A 9221-nucleotide genomic window follows, 5' to 3' on the forward strand; every position below is an offset into this window, starting at 1 on the left:
CAAACAACAGACAATTGCATTAAGTATGGTGCGTAATGTAATCAATAACTACATCCTCGGACATAGCATCAATGTTTTATCCCTCGTGGCAACAGCACATCCATAACCTTAGAGGTTTTTGTCACTCCCCCAGATTCACGGAGGCATGAACCCACTATCGAGCATAAATACTCTCTCTTGGAGTTAAGAGTAAAAACTTGGCCAGAGCCTCTACTAATAACGGAGAGCATGCAAGATCATAAACAACACATAGATTGATTGATAATCAACATAACATAGTATTCTCTATCCATCGGATCCCAACAAACACAACATATAGCATTACAGATAGATGATCTTGATCATGTTAGGCAGCTCACAAGATCCGACAATGAAGCACATAAGGAGAAGACAACCATCTAGCTACTGCTATGGACCCATAGTCCAGGGGTGAACTACTCACTCATCACTCCGGAGGCGACCATGGCGGTGTAGAGTCCTTCGGGAGATGAATCCCCTCTCCGGCAGGGTGCCGGAGGCGATCTCCTGAATCCCCCGAGATGGGATTGGCGGCGGCGGCGTCTATGGAAGGTTTTTCGTATCGTGGCTCTCGGTACTGGGGGTTTCGCGACGAAGACTATATGTAGGCGGAAGGGCAGGTCAGGGGGCCACACGAGGGGCCCAGACGCCAGGGCCGCGCGGCCAGGGCTTGGGCCGCGCCGCCCTATTTTCTGGCCACCTCGTGGCCCCACTTCGTCTCCTCTTCGGTCTTCTGGAAGCTTCGTGGCAAAATAGGCCCCTGGGCGTTGATTTCGTCCAATTCCGAGAATATTTCCTTACTAGGATTTCTGAAACCAAAAACAGCAGAAAAACAAGAATCGGCTCTTCGGCATCTCGTTAATAGGTTAGTTCCAGAAAATGCATAAATATGACATAAAGTATGCATAAAACATGTAGATATCATCAATAATGTGGCATGGAACATAAGAAATTATCGATACGTCGGAGACGTATCATACAGCGCCCACGCCTCCTTCACGGTTAGACTGCCGCGGCCGAAGCCGTTCGCTACGGCGATCTTACGGGAGGACGAGGACGACATTGCTTGGAGCGGCGAGGAGAAGATCTGAGGGCGGCGAGGAGAAGGTTTGGGAGCGGTGAGAGATTGGGACAAACCGCAGGGCCTCTTAATGTACAGCGGCGGCAGCGGGTGGTTGCACGCAATAATGCCGGCGCGAATGGCCACGCGGCCATGCACGACGAGACGCGTCCCTGCGTCGCCTGGGACACTGGGATGCCATTAACGTCGCTTGACCAAAGGTAGGCAACGGGGTTTTAGGATTCCGAGCCGCTGACGGGTCGGGCCCGCGTCACTTCGCCTTGCTTTTCGGTGCGTCCGGCGTCCCTGGTGCGTCCCCTGTGGGGCGGGGACGGGCTCGGGGCGCCGGACACCGTATCGGGCCGTGCCGGACAAAAATCAGCTTTGGGGGACGCGGCTGGGAACGTTTTTTTGTCCGGCGCGCTCCAAATCGCTTTGGGGGACGGTTTGGGGGACGCGACTGGAGATGCTCTTAGGCCAACTTCAAACGGGTTGCCCTATTCGGGACATATTTTATCCACTTCGGTGATACAATAAGCTACCGCAAACGAACAGTGTAAAGTGAACATATCTACATTTACATTTTTACCAATCAAATCCCTCTCTTTACGAGGGAAATCCTCTAAATCTAGATATTGAAGAACCATTGTTCTTCCTCTCTTATTCCCCCAATAGGTTTAGTAGCTTTGTTGGAATTTAAGAGTGAAGGATTTGAGTATCTTAGTGGTGTTCTTGCTATTGCATTTGGTTTATTGTTTTGAGTTCTCCAAAGTGATTCGTGAAAGTGAAACTAAAAATGTTGTTACTCTTGTGTTCTTGGAACCCTAGACAACTTAATGGTATTTGTGGTGTTCTTGGGACCTCCAATTAAGTTGTGGAGATTCCTTAAGCTTTGTGAGCCTTTGTGGAGAATTTATTGGGAGCCTTCAATCAAGTTGTGGAGATTTCCCCAAACTTTGTGCGGGTTTGGTAACCACCCTTAAGGTTCCATAGTAGATCATTGACTTTCCTTTTGGTGGGAAGACTCAAGGAGAATACAGTGAGACCTTCGTGGAGTTTAGAGTGTTTTGTCCTCCACACCTCTCCAACGGAGAGTAGCATTCGCAAGAGTGTGAACTTCTAGATACATCGTTGTCTCCGCGTCACCTCAGTTATTTCTATACCCGAGCTCTTTACTTATGCACTTTAATTTGTGATAGCCTTCGTGATTAAAGTTTTATATCTTGCTATCACATAGCTTCTTGTATTGCTTAGTATAAGTTGTTGGTGCACATAGGTGAACCCTAGTTATATAGGTTTTGTGCTTACCAAACTATTAAACGCTAGTTTTATTCCGCATTTATTAAGCCATAATTGTAAAATTTAAACCACCTATTCACCCCCTCTAGGCGGCATCATGTCCTTTCACCCTACTCACCAGGCATAGCTCGAGAAGAAGAAGTATATAGTCTTAGCTCGGGATATGTGATTCGTGTGTCATGCTTTTGGAACTCCGGTACGTTGATACGTCTCCGACGTATCGATAATTTCTTGTGTTCCATGCCACATTATTGATGTTATCTACATGTTTTATGCACACTTTATGTCATATTCGTGCATTTTCTGGAACTAACCTATTAACAAGATGCCGAAGTGCCAGTTGCTGTTTTCTGCTGTTTTTGGTTTCAGAAATCCTAGTAACGAAATATTCTCGGAATTGGACGAAATCAACGCCCAGGGTCCTATTTTGCCACGAATCTTCCAGAAGACCGAAGAGGAAACGAAGTGGGGCCACGAGGCAGCCAAACCCTAGGGCGGCGCGGCCCCTGCCCTGGCCGCGCGGCCCTATGGTGTGGGGCCCTCGTGTGGCCCCCTGACCTGCCCTTCCGCCTAATTAAAGCCTCCGTCGCGAAACCCCCAGTACCGAGAGCCACGATACGGAAAACCTTCCAGAGACACCGCCGCCGCCAATCCCATCTCGGGGGATTCAGGAGATCGCCTCCGGCACCCTGCCGGAGAGGGGAATCATCTCCCGGAGGACTCTACGCCGCCATGGTCGCCTCCGGAGTGATGTGTGAGTAGTCTACCCCTGGACTATGGGTCCATAGCAGTAGCTAGATGGTTGTCTTCTCCCCATTGTGCTTAATTGTCGGATCTTGTGAGCTGCCTAACATGATCAAGATCATCTATCTGTAATTCTATATGTTGCGTTTGTTGGGATCCGATGAATAGAGAATACTTGTTATGTTGATTATCAAAGTTATGTCTATGTGTTGTTTATGATCTTCCATGCTCTCCGTTACTAGTAGATGCTCTGGCCAAGTAGATGCTTGTAACTCCAAGAGGGAGTATTTATGCTCGATAGTGGGTTCATGTCTCCGTGAATCTGGGGAAGTGACAGAAATCTCTAAGATTATGGATGTGCTGTTGCCACTAGGGATAAAACATTGGTACTATGTTCAAGGATGTAGTTACTAATTACATTACGCGCAATACTTAATGCAATTGTCTGTTGTTAGCAACTTAATACTGGAGGGGGTTCGGATGATAACCTGAAGGTAGACTTTTTAGACATAGATGCATGCTGGATAGCGGTCTATGTACTTTGTCATAATGCCCAATTAAATCTCACTATACTCATCATAATATGTATGTGCATGGTCATGCCCTCTTTATTTGTCAATTGCCCAACTGTAATTTGTTCACCCAACATGCTGTTTATCTTATGGGAGAGACACCTCTAGTGAACTGTGGACCCCGGTCCAATTCTCTATACTGAAATACAATCCCATCGTAATCTTGTTCTACTGTTTTCTGCAAACAATCATCATCCACACTATACATCTAATCCTTTGTTACAGCAAGCCGGTGAGATTGACAACCTCGCTGTTTCGTTGGGACAAAGTACTTTGGTTGTGTTGTGCAGGTTCCACGTTGGCGCCGGAATCCCTGGTGTTGCGCCGCACTACATCCCGTCGCCATCAACCTTCAACGTGCTTCTTGGCTCCTACTGGTTCGATAAACCTTGGTTTCATACTGAGGGAAAACTTGCCGCTGTACGCATCACACCTTCCTCTTGGGGTTCCCAACGGACGCGTGTTGTACGCGTATCAAGCTCTTTTTCTGGCGCCGTTGCCGGGGAGATCAAGACACGCTGCAAGGGGAGTCTCCACTTCCCAATCTATTTACTTTGTTTTTGTAATGCTTAGTTTTATTTACTACTTTGTTTGCTGCACTAAATCAAAATACAAAAAAATTAGTTGCTAGTTTTACTTTATTTGCTATCTTGTTTGTTATATCAAAAACACAAAAAAATTAGTTACTTGCATTTACTTTATCTAGTTTGCTTTATTTACTACTGCTAAAATGGCCACCCCTAAAAATACTAAGTTGTGTGACTTCACAACCACAAATAATAATGATTTCTTATGCACACCTATTGCTCCACCTGCTACTACAGCGGAATTCTTTGAAATTAAACCTGCTTTACTGAATCTTGTTATGCGAGAGCAATTTTCTGGTGTTAGTTCTGATGATGCTGCTGCCCATCTTAATAATTTTGTTGAACTATGTGAAATGCAAAAATATAAAGATGTAGATGGTGACATTATAAAATTAAAATTGTTCCCTTTCTCATTAAGATTAAGAGCTAAAGATTGGTTGCTATCTCTGCCTAAGAATAGTATTGATTCTTGGACTAAATGCAAGGATGCTTTTATTGGTAGATATTATCCCCCTGCTAAAATTATATCTTTGAGGAGTAGCATAATGAATTTTAAACAATTAGATACTGAGCATGTTGCACAAGCATGGGAAAGAATGAAATCTTTGGTTAAAAATTGCCCAACCCATGGACTGACTACTTGGATGATCACCCAAACCTTCTATGCAGGACTAAATTTTTCTTCACAGAATTTATTGGATTCAGCTGCTGGAGGTACCTTTATGTCCATCACTCTTGGTGAAGCAACAAAGCTTCTTGATAATATGATGATCAATTACTCTGAATGGCACACGGAAAGAGCTCCACAAGGTAAGAAGGTAAATTCTGTCGAAGAAACCTCTTCCTTGAGTGATAAGATTGATGCTATTATGTCTATGCTTGTGAATGATAGGACTAATATTGATCCTAATAATGTTCCGTTAGCTTCATTGGTTGCCCAAGAAGAACATGTTGATGTAAACTTCATTAAAAATAATAATTTCAACAACAATGCTTACCGGAACAATTCTAGTAACAACTATAGGCCATATCCTTATAATAATGGTAACGGTTATGCTAATTCTTATGGGAATTCTTACAATAATAATAGGAACACACCCCCTGGACTTGAAGCCATGCTTAAAGAATTTATTAGTACACAAACTGCTTTTAACAAATCTGTTGAAGAAAAGCTTGGAAAAATTGATATACTTGCTTCTAAAGTCGATAGTCTTGCTGCTGATGTTGATCTTGTGAAATCGAAAGTTATGCCTAGTAGGGATATTGAAAATAAAATTGTTACTACAGCAAATGCCATCCAAGTTAGAATTAATGAGAATATAAGATTAATGGCTGAATTGCGTGCTAGGTGGGATAGAGAAGAAAATGAAAAACTAGCTAAAGAGAAGAATGTAGCTAAAGTTTGGACTATTACCACGACTAGTAATGCTAATGCTACACATGTTCATGCACCTCCTACTAATAATGGTAAAAGAATTGGTGTTGGAAATGTTTCCACTTCTAATGCAAAGCGCGAGAAACTGCCTGAAACTGCTAAAACTGCTGAAATTGCTTGTGATAAAACTGCTGAAATTTTTTCCAATATTGGGGATGATGATCCCATTGCTTTAGATTATAATGGTTTGAATTTTGATGATTGCCACATCTCTGAAGTTATAAAGTTCTTGCAAAAACTTGCTAAAAGTCCTAATGCTAGTGCTATAAATTTGGCTTTCACGCAACATATTACAAATGCTTTCATAAAAGCTAGAGAAGAGAAACTAGAACGCGAAGCCTCTATTCCTAGAAAGCTAGAGGATGGTTGGGAGCCCATCATTAAGATGAAGGTTAAAGATTTTGATTGTAATGCCTTATGTGATCTTGGTGCAAGTATTTCAGTTATGCCTAAGAAAATTTATAATATGCTTGACTTGCCACCACTGAAAAATTGTTATTTGGATGTTAATCTTGCTGATCATTCTACAAAGAAACCTTTGGGGAAAGTTGGTAATGTTCACATTACCGTTAACAATAACCTTGTCCCCGTTGATTTTGTTGTCTTGGATATTGAATGCAATGCATCTTGTCCCATTATATTGGGAAGACCTTTTCTTCGAACTGTTGGTGCTATCATTGATATGAAGGAAGGTAATATAAAATATCAATTTCCTCTCAAGAAAGGTATGGAACACTTCCCTAGAAAGAGAATGAAGTTACCTTTTGATTCTATTATGAGAACAAATTATGATGTTGACACTTCGTCCCTTGATAATACTTGATACACACTTTCTGCGCCTAGCTGAAAGGCGTTAAAGAAAAGCGCTTATGGGAGACAACCCATGTTTTTACCTACAGTACTTTGTTTTTATTTTGTGTCTTGGAAGTTGTTTACTACTGTAGCAACCTCTCCTTATCTTAGTTTAGTGTTTTGTTGTGCCAAGTAAAGTCATTGATAGTAAAGTTCATACTAGATTTGGATTACTGCGCAGAAACAGATTTCTTTGCTGTCACGAATCTGGGCTGTTTTCTCTGTAGGTAACTCAAAAAATTATGCCAATTTACGTGAGTGATCCTCAGATATGTACGCAACTTTCATTCAATTTGAGCATTTTCATTTGAGCAAGTCTGGTGCCTCGATAAAATTCGTCAATACGAACTGTTCTGTTTTGACAGATTCTGCCTTTTATTTCGCATTGCCTCTTTTGCTATGTTGGATGAATTTCTTTGATCCATGAATGTCCAGTAGCTTTATGCAATATCCAGAAGTGTTAAGAATGATTATGTCACCTCTGAACATGTTAATTTTTATTGTCCACTAACCCTCTAATGAGTTGTTCTAAGTTTGGTGTGGAGGAAGTTTTCAAGGATCAAGAGAGGAGTATGATGCAACATGATCAAGGAGAGTGAAAGCTCTAAGCTTGGGGATGCCCCGGTGGTTCACCCCTGCATATATCAAGAAGACTCAAGCGTCTAAGCTTGGGGATGCCCAAGGCATCCCCTTCTTCATCGACAACATTATCAGGTTCCTCCCCTGAAACTATATTTTTATTCCATCACATCTTATGTGCTTTTCTTGGAGCGTCGGTTTTTTTGTTTTTGTTTTGTTTGAATAAAATGGATCCTAGCATTCACTGTATGGGAGAGAGACACGCTCCGCTGTAGCATATGGACAAGTATGTCCTTAGGCTTTACTCATAGTATTCATGGCGAAGTTTCTTCTTCGTTAAATTGTTATATGGTTGGAATTGGAAAATGATACATGTAGTAATTGCTATAATGTCTTGGGTAATGTGATACTTGGCAATTGTTGTGCTCATGTTTAAGCTCTTGCATCATATACTTTGCACCCATTAATGAAGAAATACATAGAGCATGCTAAAATTTGGTTTGCATATTTGGTCTCTCTAAGGTCTAGATAATTTCTAGTATTGAGTTTGAACAACAAGGAAGACGGTGTAGATTCTTATAATGTTTACAATATGTCTTTTATGTGAGTTTTGCTGCACCGGTTCATCCTTGTGTTTGTTTCAAATAGCCTTGCTAGCCTAAAACTTGTATCGAGAGGGAATACTTCTCATGCATCCAAAATCCTTGAGCCAACCACTATGCCATTTGTGTCCACCATACCTACCTACTACATGGTATTTCTCCGCCATTCCAAAGTAAATTGCTTGAGTGCTACCTTTAAAATTCCATCATTCACCTTTGCAATATATAGCTCATGGGACAAATAGCTTAAAAACTATTGTGGTATTGAATATGTACTTATGCACTTTATCTCTTATTAAGTTGCTTGTTGTGCGATAACCATGTTCACTGGGGACGCCATCAACTACTCTTTGTTGAATTTCATGTGAGTTGCTATGCATGTTCGTCTTGTCTGAAGTAAGAGAGATCTACCACCTTATGGTTAAGCATGCATATTGTTAGAGAAGAACATTGGGCCGCTAACTAAAGCCATGATCCATGGTGGAAGTTTCAGTTTTGGACAATATCCTCAATCTCATATGAGAAAAATTAATTGTTGCCACATGCTTATGCATAAAAGAGGAGTCCATTATCTGTTGTCTATGTTGTCCCGGTATGGATGTCTAAGTTGAGAATAATCAATAGCGAGAAATCCAATGCGAGCTTTCTCCTTAGACCTTTGTAAAGGCGGCATAGAGGTACCCCTTTGTGACACTTGGTTAAAACATGTGCATTGCGATGATCCGGTAGTCCAAGCTAATTAGGACAAGGTGCGGGCACTATTAGTATACTATGCATGAGGCTTGCAACTTGTAAGATATAATTTACATGATACATATGCTTTATTACTACCGTTGACAAAATTGTTTCATGTTTTCAAAATCAAAGCTCTAGCACAAATATAGCAATCGATGCTTTTCCTCTATGGAGGACCATTCTTTTACTTTCATTGTTGAGTCAGTTCACCTATTTCTCTCCACCTCAAGAAGCAAACACTTGTGTGAACTGTGCATTGATTCCTACATACTTGCATATTGCACTTATTATATTACTCTATGTTGACAATATCCATGAGATATACATGTTACAAGTTGAAAGCAACCGCTGAAACTTAATCTTCCTTTGTGTTGCTTCAATGCTTTTACTTTGAATTATTGCTTTATGAGTTAACTCTTATGCAAGACTTATTGATGCTTGTCTTGAAGTACTATTCATGAAAAGTCTTTGCTTTATGATTCACTTGTTTACTCATGTCATATACATTGTTTTGATCGCTGCATTCACTACATATGCTTTACAAATAGTATGATCAAGGTTATGATGGCATGTCACTCCAGAAATTATCTTTGTTATCGTTTTACCTGCTCGGGACGAGCATAACTAAGCTTGGGGATGTTGATACGTCTCCGACGTATCGATAATTTCTTGTGTTCCATGCCACATTATTGATGTTATCTACATGTTTTATGCACACTTTATGTCATATTCGTGCAT

Source organism: Lolium perenne, chromosome 1, assembly GCF_019359855.2.
Source record: "Lolium perenne isolate Kyuss_39 chromosome 1, Kyuss_2.0, whole genome shotgun sequence".
Classification (NCBI taxonomy): domain Eukaryota; kingdom Viridiplantae; phylum Streptophyta; class Magnoliopsida; order Poales; family Poaceae; genus Lolium; species Lolium perenne.